Below are 22,372 nucleotides of genomic sequence, written 5' to 3'. Positions count from 1 at the left end.
TGTTTTCTCGTTTAAAAACTGTTACGTGAGGTACTTTAATCAATTTAAAACTTTGTGTTCTCATTAGTCTTGTCGTGACGTTTTGATATTGATGAGGTTTTTTCTTTCTGGTTTTTGCTTCTTACAACGTATTATTCTGGAACCTCGAACTGGAATTCATTCATGTGATGTATTTTCCTGTGCACCATATTATTATAAATACCATTTTTTGATCTGAAACTGTAGTATAAACAATATGTTCTAAATGTTCTTTTTTAATGTGTCTTCACATATGTTTTATTCTTTCGCTGCACTTGTAATGGCAGTTTTCTACTTTAAAGCATGTTGAATGTATTATCTGGTTTTTTTGCTTTGGAAGTTTTATTTGTTTTATTATGAAACAGTTCTATTAAATATCTTTTTAGGTGAGGTTTATAGCGACTTATTACACATAACTTTCGTTCCATCAATTATTCACTATTCTAGAACTTCAGTATTTCTATACTGATAAAGGTTCGATTTTATAAATCGAAATTTTTTTCTGAAGTATCTTGTTTGAGTCAGTAAAGGATGTAGAATTTAGGAAAAGGGTTGTGTGTCATATAATTTCAAGGGTTGTGTGTCATATAATTTCAGCATACATCACTCATATAGATGCAGTCAAACAAACTTAAATATAATATTATACATTATTAGCCTGTACCCAAGAGAAGCAGGAAGAAATATTTTATTAGAATTATTTATTTTTAAAAGGGGCACACTTTAAAGAATAATGGCCTAAAATTACGAAAGGGGAGGGCACAACCCTCACTTCCCTTGAATCCGCTGCAGCTTAGAACATAGTATTTTTTATCACTTATATGTGCTATTCTCTAAAATTTCTTCTAGGAACATAATATGTTAGTACACTAATAGTACCTTTCAAATTTTAAAGCTTTTCAGAATTTAATACCGCAATTGACATATACATTTTTCAATAATAATTCTATGGAAATTTTACTATAGGAATCTCAAACAGTGTTTTTGTTAGATTTTTTTTCATGTTACTCTTTTTAGAACCTGATATCCTACTTGCGTAATGTAATATTTTTATCTTATGTGTTTTCTTTAACTGTGGTTTAACTTTTGTATTAAGATTTATCATCTTATGACGTAAATCTCTAAAACAAAATTTACTTCATTTTGTCTTCTCAATATCTTGTCTCGTTTACTTTTATGCAGCGTGTTGGTCGTAAAAATACAAAGTAACATTGTTTTTCTAATGTGCTTCTTAAGTCGTCTAAATTTAGAACTGTAACTGGTGCAGTTATGTTTTTAGTAACCTTGTTAGTGATGTGTATTTTTTGTATCATTTTGCGATTATTATTTTAAAATTATAATAGATCCTGTATCTGATATATCTCCTCAGAAGCTACTAATTTGTAAGTGTAATTTCTGTATTGTTTCATATATGCATGTTGAATATTTTCAGGAAACATTTTTTTAAAAAAATTCTGCTTTGTATTTATAGAATCTTTTAAATTCTAAATTTATATATATATATATACATATATACTACAACTTTATTTTTTTAAATAATAAGATGTCTGATAACAAATAGCATAATAGACGTTACTATTTCCTGATTGTTTATTTAGAATTTCGCTAGCCGTCCATAATTTAGCAGTGTAAGACTAGAGAGAAGACAGCTAGTCATCACCATTTACTGCCAACTTTTGGACTACTCTTTTACCAACGAATAGTGGGATTGATCATAACATTATAACACCCCCACGTCTGAAAGGGCAAGCGTGTTTGGTGTGACGGGGGATTCGAACCCTCGATCGTTGAATTACAAGTCGAGCGCCCTAACCACCTGGCCATACCGGGGCATCATTTCCTGAATTTCTAATAATGTATTACTCTAAAGCTGTAATTCAATTCCTTCCTTGCCCGATATGTGAACTGAGGAGATATTTAAATAAAAGCTACCACTTCATGAATATTTTAAGATGCATTATCCTAGACATATAATGTAATTTTTACTTTTCCAATATGCCTTTTAACGATAATTAAACATTGTAATGGACGTTACTATTTTATGAATTTGTTTATGATGTATTACTGAAGACCCGTGATGTAACTTTTATCCTCCAATCTGCTTTCGAGATATGTTTGTGCGCTTGAGTGTTTTTTTCCTAATGTGTTTTCTTAGAAAGAATTATTAAAGAACTATGACATAACCTTCCTTTCTATAGTATAGAAAAAAAACATAAGATAGTTTCATCATAAAGACACTACAACGAAGATCTTCAATTTTCAAGCTGTATCGCTTATGCTGTTGAAAAAATATGGGTGCGTTATAAAAACTACAGTCAATCCCTTAGCGTGGATGATGGGTTGTAGGTTGCTTTTTCGTCAGTAGTTCAAAATCATGGTTTTTGTTTCGTTTTGAATTTCGGAAGCTACACTGCACTTCAAAATTACGGTGACAGATAGCCCCAATAGATTTTTCGTATATTCAAACTCTGCTGAAAAATTTTCACTGCAGAACTTCTGTTGACTACACACAATATACTAGTAATCACCACAAGAGAAAAACAAAACCGAGAGCAATGCTGAAAAGATAGAGCTTAAACTTTCATCACATTACAATGGAGGTCGCGCATGGCTCGATGGTTAGAGCGCTTGACTCGTAATTTGAGGGACGCGGATAGGAATCTCTGTGACACCAAACATGCTCGCCCTTTCAACCGTGGGGGCGTTATAACATTACGATCAATCTCACTATTCGTTGGTAAAAGAGTAGTCCAAGAGTTGACATGGGTGGTAATGACTAGCTGCCTTCCCTCTAATCTTACACAGCTAAATTAGGGACGGCTAGTACAGGTGGCCCTCTTGTAACTTTGCGCGAAATTCAAAACAAACCAAACGCGTTAATTTAAGACAACGCCTTTTCTGAATGAATAAAAACTTCACAGAGTACAAAGCCAATAAACCCATTACTTTTACTACTTTATGAAATATATCGTAAGAGCTGCTGAAAACGAACACCTTCAGTTTATCATATAAAAGTTATTTTTATTTATCTCACAGATGAAGAATGCTTAAATCCAAATGTACACGTACCACTAATGGTCTGAATTTATTAAGAAAAGTCACAGAAAAAATTATATTAGTACGTTACGTCACAGATTGCTTGAAGTTAAAAGGTCACGTTGCAAACAGTTTGAGCTTTAAAACTCATGACACCGATGGTTTCAACTTAATAAGCAACGTCACAGATGGTATGAACTTAGTAATTCATGCCAGGGACAGTTTGAGCTTGACAGATCATGTCACAGACAGAATCAATTTGGTAGTTCATGCCACAGATGGGATGAAATTAACTAGTCCTGTCACAGAAACATTGAACTTAAAAGGTATAAACACAAGCTTTAGAAAACATAAATAAAATAGCAAAAAAGAAGTTATACACTTTTATCATAAATGATGCTATTCTCGCTCCCACCGATGACAGGCCTAATCTGGTGGTTAGAGTACTCAACTCATAATCAGTATGTCGCGGGTTCGAAACCTATCATCGAGCATGCACGCTTTTTCGGCAGTGGGAACGGTATAATATTACGGTAAATCCCACTGTTTGTTGATAGTAGAGTAACCCAAAAGTTGGTGGTAGATGGTAATAAGTAACTTTCTTCCCCTTACCACTTGAAACTTAGTGCCACCTTGCGCAAATAGCCTTCGTGTAGCTTTTCACAAAATATCCTCTTATATTTTCGATTATCGTCTTGTTTCCTGAATCACATTTAATTTTATATCAGTTCTTTTATATGTGTTTTTCTCATTTGAATTTACTGTTATTTACGTTTCTTTTATTTTGTTGTTGTTTGACATTTTAGCTTTTTTTCTTCTATATATATTTCCTTTCAACTTAATTGAACGTATTTCCTTATTTCTTCTATATGTTTTCTTTCTACTTAATTACATATATTTCCTTGTTTGTATTTTTTTTTCAACTTAATTCCACTTTTTCAACTTAATTCCACGTATTTACCTATTTCTTCTATATTTTATTTCAACTTAATTCCACGATTTACCAATTTCTTCTATATCTTTATCAACTTAATTCCACGTATTTACCAATTTCTTCTATATCTTTTTCAACTTAATTTCACGTATTTACCTATTTCTTCTATATCTTATTTCAACTTAATTCCACGATATACCAATTTCTTCTATATCTTTTCAACTTAATTCCACGTATTTACCAATTTCTTCTATATCTTTTTCAACTTAATTCCACGTATTTACCTATTTCTTCTATATCTTATTTCAACTTAATTCCACGATTTACCAATTTCTTCTATATCTTTATCAACTTAATTCCACGTATTTACCAATTTCTTCTATATCTTTTTCAACTTAATTTCACGTATTTACCTATTTCTTCTATATCTTATTTCAACTTAATTCCACGATATACCAATTTCTTCTATATCTTTTTCAACTTAATTCCACGTATTTACCAATTTCTTCTATATCTTTTTCAACTTAATTCCACGTATTTACCTATTTCTTCTATGTCTTATTTCAACTTAATTCCACGATTTACCAATTTCTTCTATATCTTTTTCAACTTAATTCCACGTATTTACCAATTTCTTCTATATCTTTTTCAACTTAATTTCACGTATTTACCTATTTCTTCTATATCTTATTTCAACTTAATTCCACGATTTACCAATTTCTTCTATATCTTATTTCAACTTAATTCCACGTATTTACCAATTTCTTCTATATTTTTTTCAACTTAATTCCACGTATTTACTTATTTCTTTTATATGTTTTCTTCCAACTTAATTCCATATATTTGCTTATTTGTATTATGTATCTTTTTTCAACTTAATTCCACGTTTTTTGCTTTTTTCTTCTCTATATTTTTTTAACTTAATTCCACATATTTATTTATTTTCCTTATACACCATCCCTGAATATTCAAGAAGAGTAAGTTATCCCATGACGTTAACGAGCTCTTCCGGTCTAGACACATCTACAAAGTTTTGTTACGAACTTTTAATTCTGTACTAATATATGTATCATTTGCTCCCCTTTTTACAGGGTGTCTCTAAGCTGTCGCGGGAAAGTGTTTCTCCACGAATTTCTGTTTCGAATTGGTGAGTTTTTTATTATAGTCATATAATTTTCACAGCATGGGCCGTTTTATCATCAGATGTTAAAATGTTATTGCAAATACAGTGAGTAACGATCGTGAACGTGGGAGTGGACACGAGATTAACAAAGCAGGAGTTTGTATTTACCAGACCTATCCTAATTCATCAAGTTTCTTGTCTTACAGTCTTCCTGTTGACACAGTTACCTTCAGGTTCAAACGCAAAACCCTATCTTCATCGAAAGGGCATACTTATACGACTTTAGTATTAATGCATACTGAAAAACCGAAAATCTTACACGTTCGTTAACATTATCAACATACATGTAAATTGAAGTTGTAGTTAAGGGGTGTTCAATTACTAGAACATAAATATACGCATGTTAATATGTCTGGCAAAAGCATACAAAAAACTAAAAAAATACGAAAATGGTCGGTTATAGAATACACAAGACTGACGTTAAAATTCTATAGAAAAATAATTGTTCTCTTTGATTAATCCTGTATTTTAAGATTTTTTAACAAGTTTATTTGATTTAAATCGCTCTTTTGAGATCACGATGTCATTCATTTAAGAAAGTCACGTGTAGTAATGATAGGAAACGTTAAATATTTTATATTCTGAAGATTTGAATGACTCGTAACTATGACAGTATGTAGTAGTATGTGTAATTAGGTAACGCTTATATATAACCAGTTCTTAAGTTAACAGGAAGGCATATATAGAATGTTGAATATTATCATAATATGTGTATTTTGGTAGTCCTTACATAGTAAATATGTTAGAGAACGAAACTGGTTTTCTTTTATTGTTGGAGCCACTACAAAGATGCATATATATTGTTGATAATATAGGATTAAGGTTTTCATAAGACTTGCAAGTTACACATGTTTGAATATTATGCTAACAGATGTATTAACATATATTTCATACGCGCAAAGCCCTATAGCATACATTGTCTGTATTTCATGTGTCCTTCATAGTGTAAGTTGTACAACTAACAGAAGCAAAACACTTTAGTGACAGATGTTCATGGCCCCTGTCTCTGAATCTCAATTTTGTAAACACACTTTCTTTACATTCTGTAGACTGTAAATAAAATTATTTTGATTGCTTGGACAACAAGCGACCTCTGTGGTGTAAACACGAATGTATTGTTTCACATTTAATTAAAACGAGGTTTATGTGACACTGGAAAAAAAAACAACATGATTTATAATTTGGGCTGATAACAACTGCTTACACTCGTGTATATTACTAGTAACCAGACTATCTGTTCACCGTTATTCACTAGATTGAATTATAAATACATTATTGTGATTTTAATTACCGTGTCGCATGTACATCTTTGAGCCATTCCTAGGGCGATAAAGGTAGCCTGTGTACATTTGAGTGGCAAACACATACTGCTGTATTTCTTTGACAAGAATTATGGTATCCTATATTTTTTGTAGCGACTGCATGCAACCGCGTTGTACGCAAGCAAGTTAGATACAATGTAAGTTTTTGTTGTCATTTTATTTACATTCGGGAAGGGTAGGAGATAAAATAACAACTCGTTTCTTTTGTAGTCCAGCTTGTTATTCAGGATAAACCCGTTTAGTTGCTTGAGATAGCCAGCATATAGCTGTTTAATGTTGAGGGTAAGTCTATTTCGTCATATATCTGACATATGTATAAATACATATTGTTTACAATAAACATATTGAGGATGTTTTCAGTGCCATTTATAGCAAACTCGTTTATACTACTGGGGAAATATCACTGTTTTTTTATTAGGTACTTGCAGAGTCATATACGTAACCGACAGTCAAGCTTTTGCTCTCCCATTTTGTTTGTTTGTCATCTAGTTCAAGAAGCATTATTTAAACAAACAGGTATACTGTTTTAGTATGTTGGTTGGAAAACAAAATTCTGTGAAGCTCGGAATGGCTCAATGCTACCACTTCGGAATCTGAAGTCAAGAGTTTTTGTTCGCGCCCCTTTTTTGCAAGATAGCATTCTGCATTTTTGAGTTTGCCTGTGCGTTATAAGAACGACAATTCAACCTCACTGTTATATTAGAACACCCATGAGTTAACATGAAATGCTGTTGACAAGCTGCCTTATGATATTAAAATTAGGGACGGACAACGCAGGTAGCCCTTTTGTAGATTTATGTGAATATTTGAAACAAACAGAGACAAATCTATCTTATCATCTATCTGCTAAATGCAAATATCTTTTTATTTTATACCTTTAAGTCACATTTAACAAATTATTTATATTTGGCTTTTTTATTTTTAGCACGTGCTGAAATACACTAGTGACAATCAACTTTTTCCACTCCATTTTTTAATATTTCCATCACCCGCAGTAAAGCATATTTTTAAAAGTAGGGTTATTTTAATGTTTTGAATACATACCTGTGTATATAATTTAAGAGTTTTATAAGCTACACAATATACTATGTGTGCTCTGCTTACCGTGGGTATCGAAATCCGGTTTTTAGCGTTATAACTCAGTTACTTACTGTTGAGCTACTGTGCGATAGGGTAAATATATAGTATCCACTACATTCAGTCTTGTTTATTAATATTTATTGTTCATCAAAACAATAAATGTATGGTCGACCACATACAATTCTGTTTATTAATATTTATTATCCACTACAAACAATATTAATTACTGCTGTTTAGTGTCCACTACAAACAATTTTGTTTACTACTATTTAGTCTCTACTACATACAATCTTGATTAACATTATTTCGTGTCCACTACAAACAGTCTTGATTACTACTATTTGGTGTGCATTACAAACAATCTTTATCACTACTATTCAGTATCCATTACATACAACCTCAGCTATCAGTATCTAGTATTCACTCCAAAATTTTTGCGTATTATTTTATAATAGCCACTACAAGCAATCTTATTGATTACTATTTAGTATCCATTATGAGTATTCTTGTTATTATATATAGCACCAATATATTATTTTTTATTATTAGCCCGCCGGTGGGTTAGCAGTAAATTTATGGGCTTTTAATTCTAAAATTCGGGATTCGTTTTCCCGAGCTGCACAGGGCTTAGAAATCTTAGTAGGTGGCGTTAAGCTAAAACAAACTTATTATTAACCATAACAGTCGTGCCATTACTGTTTAATATCCATAAGAAGCAGCCATTTTCAATAATATTTACCACAAGCAGTCTTGTTTATTTTAGGGCCTCAGCTTATCTTTTTTGTTTTAACCCCAATTTTTATTTGGCTATGTTTATAAAAGTCCGATACTGTGCTTTAATTCTTTGCAACCATTAGCGTAAAATACGATGTTATCTAAGTGTTTTATATATAACATAATATAGTGAAATAAAATCTACTTGGCCTGGTTGGATAAAACCGAGTTTGTTTTTTTTCTCATCAGACGGATGTTATTAAAATTAACAGTCGGCTTAATTCGTTTCGTATTAACGACAGTTTAAAGAAGCCACTTATTTTGTGATGTAAAACAATATCTGTACATCAAAAAAATATTCATGATACGCTTTAGTCAAGTATACTTACGATAAAACTCGTGAGTACTCTTTATTATGTTTTTTATTGGAGGAACAAACACCATGCTGGTGCTTCTATTATGTGTAATACCTGGTGGTTACTTTCTGGTGACTCAGCGGTACGTCGGAGGGCTTGTAACGCGTTAAAATTGAGTTTCGATACCGAACAATGGCATAGCACGTATAACCCGTTGTGAAGCTGTATGCATAACAACAAGAGAAACACAAACAAACAAAAACCTGTTATTCATAAGTAAGAAACCGGCAAACAAAATAGTATGCTTGCTTCTATTCAGCTGATCTACCTTTACACTGGCTGCACCTACGTCACAAATGGTTATCAATTACGCACAGCATATGTATGATTCGTTTTAGCGTCGGAAAGGAGAAGGTGATTTCTGAAAAATGAAGTCAGAACTCAACAAAAACGAGGCTACATTGAGCAAAGCCTATCGGGAAAACATTGAAATAAAACAAGTCTTAGAATAAGGAAACACAGAACTAATAAATAACTGCTAATAGAAATAATATAGTCCAAAGTTCTCACTGTGCTTTGGTGAAAAGTCCAGATTTCATTTCTATATAAATAGGCCTCGGGGTAGTTCCGTGCCGTCAGTTACCCAAATATCATTTTTCTTTATACTCTATGACTGTATTAGTATAATATATTTCCATACACAAGTATACCTTATCATCACTGTTATCATACTAAAGTGTGTTGCTGCTTTCCTGTTAAGATTTGTAAAATGTCTTTGTTGTACCACATTATTCTAGATACTTATAATTAAGGTCTTTGGTGTACCACATTATTCTAGATACTTATAATTAAGGTATTTGTTGTACCACATTATTCTAGATACTTATAATTAAGGTATTTGTTGTACCACATTATTCTAGATACTTATAATTAAGGTCTTTGTTGTACCACATTATTCTAGATACTTATAATTAAGGTCTTTGTTGTACCACATTATTCTAGATACTTATAATTAAGGTCTTTGTTGTACCACATTATTCTAGATACTTATAATTAAGGTCTTTGTTGTACCATCTTATTTCAGATACTTATATTAAAGGTCTTTGTTGTACCACATTATTCTAGATACTAAGAATAAAAGTCTTTGTTGTACCATATTATTCTAGGTACTTATATTAAAGTTCTTTGTTGTACTATATTATTCCAGATACTTACATTAAAGGTCTTTGTTGTATCACATTATTATAAATACTTATTTGGGTGTTATGTTGATGGCAGTGTCCTGTTCCTTTTTGTTGTTGTCGTGTTACTACTATAGTAATTCCAAGTAGAAAGTAGTATAGAACAACAGTATCCACAGAGTGTAGTACGGTATAATTCAAAATAAAATATAATAGTTAGTACACTACAGCATACTAGTATATAAGAATTTTAGAATACTAAAATTCAGCGTGATTAAATACAGAACTCTCTTCTCCTTTTCTCTTATTGCTATTGTGACGATTTCGTGCTGTCAAATTTGACAAGATATAATGTTAGCATTGTTTTGACTTTATTTTGTTGTTATCTTCGCGAAATATATAGATTTTTATTGTTTTTTTAGAATTATTAGAAACTATCATCACCTAAATTACCAAAGTGTTGTATTAACAAAGCTATAATACATACATATGTATTGTGTTTAACAGTTTTTATACATATATTTATGTTGTATTAACAATGTTATTATACACATGTATGTGTTGTGTTAACAGTTATTATACATATATTTATGTTGTGTTTACAAAATTTTTATACATATATTTATGTTGTATTAACAATGTTATTATACACATGTATGTGTTGTGTTAACAGTTATTATACATATATTTATGTTGTGTTTACAAAATTTTTATACATATATTTATGTTGTATTAACAATGTTATTATACACATGTATGTGTTGTGTTAACAGTTATTATACATATATTTATGTTGTGTTAACAAAATTTTTATACATATATTTATGTTGTATTAACAATGTTATTATACACATGTATGTGTTGTGTTAACAGTTATTATACACATGTATGTGTTGTGTTAACAGTTATTATACATATATTTATGTTGTATTAACAATGTTATTATACACATGTATGTGTTGTGTTAACAGTTATTATACATATATTTATGTTGTGTTAACAAAATTTTTATACATATATTTATGTTGTATTAACAATGTTATTATACACATGTATGTGTTGTGTTAACAGTTATTATACATATATTTATGTTGTGTTAACAAAATTTTTATACATATATTTATGTTGTATTAACAATGTTATTATACACATGTATGTGTTGTGTTAACAGTTATTATACACATGTATGTGTTGTGTTAACAGTTATTATACACATATTTGTGTTGTATTAACAATGTTATTATACATATGTATGTGTTGTGTTAACAAAATTTTATACATATATTTATGTTGTATTAACAATGTTATTATACACATGTATGTGTTGTGTTAACAGTTATTATACATATATTTATGTTGTGTTAACAGTTATTATACACATATTTGTGTTGTATTAACAATGTTATTATACATATGTATGTGTTGTGTTAACAAAATTTTATACATATATTTATGTTGTATTAACAATGTTATTATACACATGTATGTGTTGTGTTAACAGTTATTATATATATATATTTATGTTGTATTAACAAAGTTACCATATATATTTACTAGCTGGACGAGTGAAATAAAAAAAAAACTTGTTTGTAACAAAGGATAAGAAATCGTGCTTATGTATTTTTTCTTAACATAATGAACAGTAAAGTGGAATAAAAATGCGTAAAGGGCTCAATAATGAAAAGAAAGACATAGTGTTTCCAAGAATTTTATCAATATGAAATGAGATGGGGAGTCCAACACTCCTCCCACTTCCTCACGACCTTACTCGTGTCATTTTTTTTATCACTGGTGCTAATTGATCAAGAGATGTGGAAACGTGTAAGGAACAGATGGCCAAAAGATGGGAAGAAATAGACACAGTCTTAGCTATATATATTAGACATATGTGTGTAAGTCGTCAAAGTTGCATATATTTTTATATTTAACTATTTAACGTAATATTTACATAATAGCCGTGTTGGTAATGTACAGGGTGACCCGTAAGTCCCTACCCATCCATATGTTGTATCTAAACAAAGTTATAATAGTAATGACGAGTTGAAGGCAGCTGTTACCGCGGCATTTGGAACAATAACTCCTGCTATGTTGAGGAAAATGTCTCACAGAACATTATGTTATAATGCATAATATTATGCAGCGAGAATGAGGGACAGCACACAGATACACTGGATAATAAGATATATGGATGGGTAGGGACTTACGGGCCACTCTACATATATTTTTTTTCATTTTCACTATTGCTCTTCTAGTATGTTTATTATGTCAAATTTGCCTTCTGTTGTTGACAATGCTAATTTTCGTTTTCCTTATTACTTTTTAGGAATTTCATGTCATCAAAATTACACCAAGATTTTGTTTGAAATGTCCTGATTTTATTTTTTGTAGTGTTCTTGTGTCACTCGTTTCTGAAGTATACATTTGTGTTGGCAGTATCGTGTTTCAGTTACTTCGTAAAGGTCTCGTGAGTTATCGTTTCTCCATGGTTATGTGAGTATTGTGTTGATAGTAGCCTATTTTAATTCTGTTGTAAGGGTCTCATATTGACATAGTTATTGTGTTAAGTTTCTCCTCTTATTCTTAGATTAAATTTTGTGTTAGTTGTGTATCATCAAAGTTAGTTTGATGTTGTGTCGACAATGTTCTGTATTTTATTGTTTACGTCTTGATCTAAATATGAGTCATCCGGGTTCTCTAGGTCATGTGTTTATCTTTATCTCACTTTTGTTTCGTGCCAGATCAATGCCATTACAATTACAGTGTTCTAATAGAATTTTGTTTTCGTTACCGTATTAAATGTTAGTTAAACACCGTCAAAGTTATTTAATATTTACTCAAAAATAGTACTTCTGTATAATATTCTCTCCTTAACATAACATCTGTATAATGTTGACAATGTTCAGTAATCAGGTCTATTATATTCTCTTTTGTCGTAATATTTGAACAGAAGATAAGATGGTCTTTTCTCTGCATAACTAGCTTAGACTTTTATCGAACGCAGTTTCCTGATATGTTTAAGTTCACTGTCGTTATTATTGATGATACAGTGTGGGGAAACTCAGTAACAGATATTTATACAAACTAATTTTCCGGTTTATGAAGTTCATGCTAATCTAGGGATATGATGAGAAAGTGATGTGGAAAGGGAATAACATCTCTACAGGAAAGGAATGGAAGAAATGACGTGAAAGACAGAGTAACACACACAAAAAAAATATCATGCAGCCTCACATATACCGTTCGACGTAATGCTCTTGTGATAATAATATGTACCCCGGGCACACCTCGTTCCCTGTTTCCAGTGGGTCGTGCCAACGTTCAAGGCCACTGAGCAGGAGCACGAGCCAATCGCCGTTGTGCCCTAGAATATACTTGCTCCGCCCTCTCGGGGTGAATTGTAAATGTAGGATTTTCATCTTGTGTACCTTGTAATGCTAGACAAGCTAATTAATCTCCTGAAATATCGATCTATTCCACTGTTCCTCTTCTCCCCTACTTATGATAATATATACTCGCTTCAATGTCTGTTTTTTATCCCCCGTCTTTCTATCATCTTCGCTCTACAGTTTTATAAATGAAAACTTCCGAAATTTCGAAAATTTTCAATAAAAATTCCATTTCTTACAATTATTGAACAGTAATCTTAGGTCTTATAAACTATAAAACTAGTACCATCAGTAAGTAGCATTGAAGTTTTATCATTTTCGAAAACTTAGTAAATTGAAAACTTTAATAGAGTGAAACATCTTAGTATCTATAAAAATATGAGAATAATCACAAAAATAACAATTGTAGAGAAATATTCACATGAACTTGTTGTATTTCAACATCGAAAATGAATCTTAGGATAAGTTATTTTGTTAAGTTTTTTTTCTTTCAATTTTCATAATTATTGGTACAAAATATAATTAATATTGCAAAAAATATAATAAAACATAAGTAATGTTGTGTTATTTATTCCAGAAGTATAAACCTGATTTGTAAATGATTAAAATAAAACTGATAATAATTATAATTCACTTGCTTAGTCTGACTGATACCAAAACAGTTGTTCGTATAAAGTTGCGATACACGTGTACATACCTCAACTAGTCTAATTATTGCTGGCTTTGAACGAACGGCGTCGTCAGCACTGGGTACAGCAGATGTAGGGTATTTAATATATTATTACACTTTGCTTTCGCTCATGAATAAGCATTGCAAACAATCAAACCACTCTACAATATACATTGTATACATAATTATATATTACAGTTCCCCGAAAGAAGCGTGACAATAAGTTTCCATAAAACATCTCGCCAGTTTAAAAACCAAGCTATAGTGCAAAAGGATATATATAATAACGCCATTTATAAATACTGAAGAAATACACGACCCGGGTTTAATCTCTGAACAGAGTAAGAGCTGAATAGTGATAATATCGTGTGGAAAAAAAAGAAAAGTTTCTTCATGATACATTAAACTATAAGCATTGGTTCTGTATTGTTACATTTTGTTTGTTTTGAATTTTACGCAAAGCTACTCGGGGACTATCAGCACTAGCCGTTCCTAATTTAGCAGTGTAAGACTAAAGGGAAGGAAGCTATTCATCACAATCCGCCGCCAACTATTGGGCTACTCTTTTACTAACGAAATAGTGGGATTGACTATCACATAATAACGCCCTCACGACTGAAAGGACAAGTACGATTAGTGTGTTTGGGATTCGAACTCGCGACCCTCAGATTACGAGTCGAGCGCCTTAACCACCTGATTATGCTGGACTATATCCATACATACTTTAAAATACCCGTCTTGTTGCAACGTGTAACGTGCGTTCTTTGTTTAATTCACTCTTTATCACTGAGAAGTGTTACTTTGTTGATAGCATTACTAGTTTATAAGAGACAGCATTACAGTGCATTATATACAACTATCGCACTGCACCATTTACGTTAGTTATATCGTTTCACAAGACACTATACTACGCTGTACCATACCTGTACTGTAATGTTTTACAGTAAATAATAAAGCAAAACTATGGTGTATTCTACTGTGAAAATACATTTGTTTGTATTGTTTTCTTACAGTGATAGTTGATTATCTTGTTGGTTACTTATCTTTCTTTATTCCTGAAGAATACAGATCCACCTGACGAAACCAGTTTGATATCATCGGATATTTTAAAAGTGATTTACCAAACATTTTGATTCTATATGCGTTTTTCTCACTCTCATGAACACGCAACACCGTATGAAAGTATATTTTTTAATATAAAGAAAATATAAAATTATGAACTCAAGAATTTCTTAGTGGTTTAATTTCATGATGGTTAACGTAGGCCTAACCTTCAGTGATTATAACCTTTGCAATACAGTTATTAACACTGTGGATACTATCTTCGTGAAAGAAGTACCGACTATTTAAGTCAGATATTTTGATAGACTGCTATGAATAAGAGTTAGCTTTCAATATTGTGTGAATCACAAAAGTTTGTTATGTTTGCAATAACTATACATCCGACCTAATGTCTTTAAAGTTAACATTTAACAATCCAAGTTCATGTATTAGTAAGACATTCATCTTTTTGTTAAGATGATTTTCTTAGTTTGACAGTAAGAGATTCTAGCATTACATGTTGAATTTCTTGCCAGGAATGAAGAAAATACTAGAACTAGGCACTACATTACATTCGTTTGGACAGTGGTTGATGACATTTCTGGTGTTGTAGGTTTTACAGTTACAGTGTTCTATTATTCGACTGTAGAGCCTTCTAGTGATTGATCCAATTATTTTTTTGGTGCACTAAGAGCACGTAATCTCGTATACCATTAGCGAGGTAGTCAAAGGGTGTTTATTATCTTTAAACATTAAAGAACCATTTTAACTTAGACACAGTTTTAAAGACGCTTTTTAACTGAACTTGTGGATGATCGTAGACCTATTTATTGTATTTTCATCTCTGAACGTCTAAAGAAAAGAACTAACATGAACTTCAATCATTAAACATTAGGTGAATTAATAACAAAGTTAACACTGAGAAGATCCAAGTTTCTCATGTATAGTAGAGAATATTCAAGTACCTCATGCGTTGTAGAAAGATCCAATTACCTAAAGCGTCGTAGAGAAGATTCAAGTACTTCATGTATTGTAGAAAAGATCCAAGGACCTAAAGTATTGTAGAGAGGATCCTAGTACGTCAAGTATTATGGAGAAGATCCAAATACCTCAAATATTGGAGAAAATGTAAAAGTGTTTAAAGTTTTGTAGAAAAGATCCAAGTACCTCGACTATTTAAAGAATTGAGTTATATTATAGAAAAGAGACGTAAAACAGCATTTACTACTAAAACGTTGCATACTGTGATGATGACATCTTAAAAATTAATATTGGTTACCATGTGCTAATTTCTAAGTAAGATAGTATCGCCTGTTATGGATACTTTACGTAAAATCTGTGTTGGCACTTGTGGATAAGTTAAGGGATGTCAACAGTGCTTTAGTTTCATTATATTAGTTAATAAATAGAAATTCTAAAAAAATGGTATTGTTAGTCTTAAAAGCAGGATATATTAATTGTGTTATATAATGACCACTGAAAAGTTGAAACTGAGACAAAACTTTGGTAAATCACAGAAGTTGCAGAAAGATAGAATTTATTATTTTGAAACAGTGTGGCTCGTATAACTTATTTGTAAACAAAACTTAAGTAACTTTGCTACTTCGATCCCACTTTTCGTCGGCAGAAGAGTAACCCAAGAGTTGGCGGTTGGTAGTGATGACTAGCTGCCTTCCCTCTAGTATTTTGTTGCTAAAATAGGGACAACTAGCATTGATAGCCCTCCTGTAGCTTTGCGCGAAATTCAAAACAAACAAACAAACGAAGAAAACCAGCAACCTATATTCATATAACTATAAATATATCAACAATATTTAAATGAATGTGAACTCAACCAGCAACCTAGATTCATATTTAGATGAATGTGGATACATAACATTGAATACTTGCCTTTTCTATTGAAAACTCCACTTCTATTTTCTTTATAAAATTATTCAGTAATATCGGATGCTGATTTCCTGAATACTTAAATAATGTAATTATAAATACAATTAGCTGTTTAACAGATATATGTCTAGGCAGAAAAATGATTTGTTTTCAACTTCAAACGGATTTTGATGCACAACGTAAAGTTTTTTTTTTATTAAGTTTTACGCGTTGGTATGAAAGACACGTATTAAGATACACCTGCGTCATAAAAGTTGTCTGCAGCTCACCTTTTGGTAAAACGAAGGTAATTTTCAAATCGCTCTCTTCTTCTGCTTGTCGTTCTAATTTACTGCGAGACGATTAGGAAACTCCTTTCTACTGAGAAACCAACTGTTCATTAAATTATAATCATGAGTATTAAATGATAAAATATTTCTCGAACCATCTTGTATAAAGATAAGGAAATATTTACCTTCAACACCAAATTGTTTTTCTAGATATTTCTATAGTAGGTGTTACTTTAATAGTTGGGGAGTGAAAGAAAAGTGCCTTTCTTACTTATTCTAGTTGTTACTTGATTCTATCGATATTTTTTAGTAAAATAACGGTGCTTTTCAAAATTAACTTGAAGGATTAGGGAAAACACAAACATTCGTTGTTGATGTGCGTTTAATACGTTTGTCGTTTCGAACTACAAAACCAGGAAGAAAAAAGTAAATTTGTAGCATGTCAAGTAAATCTTCATTAATTAGAAAATAGTCTGTAGTCCACCAAGTAAATCTTAATTAAATAGTAAATAGTCAAGTTCTTTTGCAGTGTTATTAATTTTACGATAAACAAACAAATAATATATAGTTAATAAAGTAACAGAGAAATGATATTTTAATTTGGAAATCCAAACTCTGTTTAAAAGATTCCCATGAAAGAAAGTGCGAACAATATTCGGAGTATTGTTGAAATATCAAAATGGCGTGTGCTTCACTAATAAAGTTGTTACAGCACCTTGAGGCAGAGCTGTTTTTGAATATATGTATGTCAATGTTATTGTAAAACTATTTACCATATACACGATCCTGTAAAGCATGCATACAGTGTTATGGGTAATGCCTTCCGTTACGTCTATTCAATGCTCCTTCGCTCATTTGGGTGTGATAGCTTTTAAGGTACAGATTTATGAGTTTGAAAAATTTCCCTCTCTCTCTCTTGGAACATTTTTGTGCTGATCGGACAAGTGGTTTACAGAGAGTTATTTTGGAATGTTATTAATTTTATGATACACAAACAAGTAATGTATCTTTAAAGGCAGAGAACCATTTTAATTTGGAAATTCCAACCTCGGTGGTCGTCGAGGGCATATTACTTTCACATCTGAGAGCAATTCACTTCTTTATTACTGTTTTATGAGCGGGATATTCCTAAATATAACTTACAACTGTACACATACGTTTTAGTAACAGTGTAAAATAAATGTGTAAAATGGTTCAGTTCTCCATATTCAGCCAACCTCAATTTTTTGTTTTTTTGTTTTGAATTTTGCACAAAGCTATACGAGGGTTATCTGCGCTAGCCGTCCCTAATTTAGCAGTGTAAGACTAGATGGAAGACAGCTAGTCATCACCACCCACTGCCAGTTCTTGGACTACTCTTTAACAACGAATAGTGGGATTGACCGCACATTATAATGATCCCATGGCTGAAAGGGCGGGCATGTTTGGTGTGACGGGGATTCGAACCCGCGACCATCAGATTACGCGTCGAAAGCCTTAACCACCTGGCCCTGCTCGGGCCCCCTCCGTTTTCTTTTGTAAAAATAAGAAATATAAGATTAAAATACAGATCCTGATCTGGTTTAGTAACTGGCAGAGTAAACAAAAAAAAAACAACTAATGTTGCATAACATGTGTACTTTTCTGATAAGTTTCGTAGAAAACAAGGACAAATAGCGTTATCTAACAACTAGTTGTTGTCATTAATTGGATCTAACAACTGGACTTAACTGGTAAGTTTCGGACTTTTAGATACATTGTACTTTAACAACTTCTTATAGGAAAGTGAATTCCAATCACAGAGTTTGTAATTAATGTGGCCGAAGCTCCAATTAGACATTGCATCATTGAAAGCAAGGTATTTGATTTAAAATAGCGAAAAATCCATTTACAGTTTATAAGGTTGTCAGTAGCACACAGCACGTTTTATTCTCGAGTTTTTTTCAGTGAAATTAATCTTTATATTTACCCCAAAACTGTGTGTAGAATAGAAATGGTATAACTCTGTACTAAAACATCCATATTAGTTTTAGCACTGAGCACAGCCTCGAGATAAAAAAATATATTATTTTGTTATTAATAATGTGATTTTGGCTAAAGCAGTGAACACAAAAATATATATGTCTTAACGTTACAAACATGCTATCCGACACTTTAGCTGTAAATTCAGAGCTTCTATTCACCAGCAGACATTTTCTTATTCAAATTCCTGTTAAACGCTAACAAAACGCTTGCTTATATATAACATTACGTTTATAAAACGTGCTTTAACAATGTTGTATAGACTAATGGTCATAATACTCTTTCGTTTGATGACCACTATGGCGGGGCAAAAGACCCTACAGACCACTTACCGGTCCTACCCCACCCACTTTCGCTTTTTACCGCAAAACAAATAACGAAAAACAACTCTCCAGACTTAAAAAGTAAAAATGGCGCTGACTTTGATGTGAGTTAATTATTATTGGTATAGATTTGTGTGTTTATTATACCCTTAATATACCCCAAAAAGTTGACACTAAACAAGTGATTACTTAGCATTACTAATGTGTTATGAAAGATTTCTTAAATATGCGATACTCATTAATACGAAATTAAATAAATAAAAATATGATTCAAATACTAATAAATTTATACGATAAGCAATAAAAATATAATTTGAAGTCAAACTATTATGTATATAGAATAATATACGAGCTATATTTTTGAAGTCAAATAAATTCTGCTAAAATTCAGGATGAAAATTAAAAATGAACTTAATGTTTTCACTTTTTATCTAGTTTTAGTTAGCTTGATTTAATGTGTCAGAAGATGTGTGGTACTCAGAGAAATGTGTAAATGTGACAGTGATTAATGGTACTTGAAACTCAATGAGATGTTGTAATTTCATTACGTTTTTAGCTTTGCGTTTCACTTATTTCTGGCTTATAATGATTTAAAGAATTCTGTAAGAAATTATAAGCGAGTAATAAACTCTAACTTTACAAACAGATTATAGAATTGGCTTTTGGTAATATCACCGAGCTATTCAGTTTCCAAATATATTAACACTCAAATAACTTCGGAAATGTCTGTAGTTGATATATATATATATATACGTACCTTTCATTTCAAAGTTTTGGGAATATTTAGACAAAATGTTAGACGAATAAACGTCTAAAGCCATACTGAATGAGAAGATTTATAATCTGAGATAACAGATGTGTAGTATTAAAACTTAAAACCATAATAAATTCAGCAATTTAATTAGAATAAACATCTTTGCTGAGTTTAATTGTAACAATATTGTACAGTTGGGATATCTCTGTTGTCAAAATAACATATCTAATTTATTACATGTAATTAATCAAACATCGTACTTACATTTACTACAAGAAGTGTTTTCCTAACTAAATATTTTTTCATATCTCGCCCATATGTTACTAGTTTTTCACTACATGCCGTTAAGACTCATGTAGAACTTGGTAAAAAAACTTCCCATTATAATCAGTCAACATGATCACGGGTTGTTTTTAATTCTTATTCATAGCTTTTGAGGATATTTTGCTATATATCCTCACAATATTTATTTTTTTATCAGAAAAAGTTCACAAGAAATGTCATTTCTCCGTTAAAAAAAATATAACTCATTTCCTCGCGACATAGTAAGTAACATGCTTATAGCTTAACCATCTTAAAATACACTTGACTTCCTCGAAGCAGTAACATGTTATAACTTAACAATCTTGTGATATAGCTGATTTAAACGGAGAACTGATATATTATATCTTAACCATCTTACGATATACTTGACTTTCTCAGAACAGTAACATGCTATATCTTAACCATCTTGTGATATATATATATATATGGTTTCCACAAAAAAAACTTATACGTTATAATTTAATCATCTGGTGATAAAGATGACTTCCCGGGAGTAGTAAATTACGATATCTTAACTGTCTTATGATATAGTTGACGTCCTCAGAGCACTAACTTGTCACAACTTAACCTTCTTACGATATAGTTGACTTTCTTGGAGCAGTAACTTGTTACAACTTAACCTTCTTACGTTACAGATGACTTTCTCGGAATAGTAATCGTACAAAGCTGTAATGACGGTTATTCAAGACCTGAGTACAAACAAAGTAAAACAAACAGTATTGCAGTAATATAGTTCTTATTGCCGGGTTCTTTTAGGTTAACTGATGAAAATAATTCAACTTTCAATCCACTTAATTATATGCAATTTGTTTGATTCATCCTTTAAATGCTTCTGCAAGCTTAAACCATTTATAAACTGTCATGATTTTTGGTAACAAACAAAAGAAACCCTGGGCTCTTCAAAAGGCCGAGTTTCAACTGAAAACTTTTGTTTTTTTCTGGAGTTATGCAATTGACAATTATCTCACTGGCTCACTTCCAAAAATGATCACAGAGGATGGATGATCTATCCTTGTGGATTGCTTTTGTTACAACACATTGCCCTTCTTTGCGTCCGCTTAATTTTGAAATTCATGTTTTCTTCTTGCAAAGATTGTAAAACCGTACCATGTTGCCTAGATGAAATCCGGTCATATAGAATTAACATCATAGTGTTTTTTAATTTTGTCGTCAGCAGATGTAATTCTCCCCAGATAAAATCATCTATGCCATTATTGGTGCTTATTATGCCCTCGACATATCCCATATAAAACTCTGTTGAATGACAGGCCTCCCGAAAGTACAGAAGATCCAATAACAAATCAGTTATTATGATAGTGTAGTGCTAGTAGTTTCGAGTGCTATTGTTCAATAGCTTATAAGTGGCTGTGAAAGATATTGATCATACAATTCTGATGTTAATCCACATAAATTGGTTGTGTTGATTTAAGAGTATATGATTGTATCTCTTCACCATCCAGTCAAAAGATGGATGAAAATTTGTTGTCTTGGTCTTTTTTATCTCATTCCTGCAAAAAAGACTTTTTCAAAGTACAAATCCTGATTTGAGTGGTGTTCTATTGGCGTCCAGAATCTTAAAACAAATCCATTGACGAGTTGCTCTGTTAGAGTTTTTGCTACCTGGTTACAAACAGCATATACCTATGACCATTTGACGAAATGGTATATCACAACTGTGACGTACGTTTTTTGTAGGTTCCTGGAACTCAAATCAATAGAAGTGTTCTCTTACTCTATATGGTGTATTTTTATCACTTAACTGTCTAGTTGTTGGCAGGTTGTGGAGCTGATGGAGTGTTGTGGAACATAAAGATTATATAACTGCAGACTATAGCCATTTATTAGTATATTTTCATTTCAGAATTAATAAACCTTCTTCTAGGCATAATGAAT

At 31.5% G+C, this 22,372-nt stretch overlaps 1 long non-coding RNA gene across 3 annotated transcripts in view; it reads right to left on the bottom strand.

Moving 5' to 3' along the window:
* Positions 1–22,372, bottom strand: part of LOC143255289 (uncharacterized) — a 59,556-nt gene that overhangs the window by 902 nt on the left and 36,282 nt on the right. Inside the window, exon 1 of one of the 3 annotated variants that reach the window (XR_013030518.1) lies at positions 17,078–17,172. The exons of the other annotated variants lie outside the window; for them this stretch is intronic. This is a non-coding gene — a long non-coding RNA (uncharacterized LOC143255289). Of the gene's footprint in view, positions 1–17,077; positions 17,173–22,372 lie in introns of those variants that run through there. 3 annotated transcript variants of the gene reach the window in all.

The sequence above is a fragment of the Tachypleus tridentatus genome, chromosome 7 (genome assembly GCF_004210375.1).
Source record: "Tachypleus tridentatus isolate NWPU-2018 chromosome 7, ASM421037v1, whole genome shotgun sequence".
Lineage (NCBI taxonomy): Eukaryota > Metazoa > Arthropoda > Merostomata > Xiphosura > Limulidae > Tachypleus > Tachypleus tridentatus.
The sequence above is the reverse complement of the archived record's forward strand: the minus strand, read 5'-3'. Positions and strand labels throughout refer to the sequence as shown.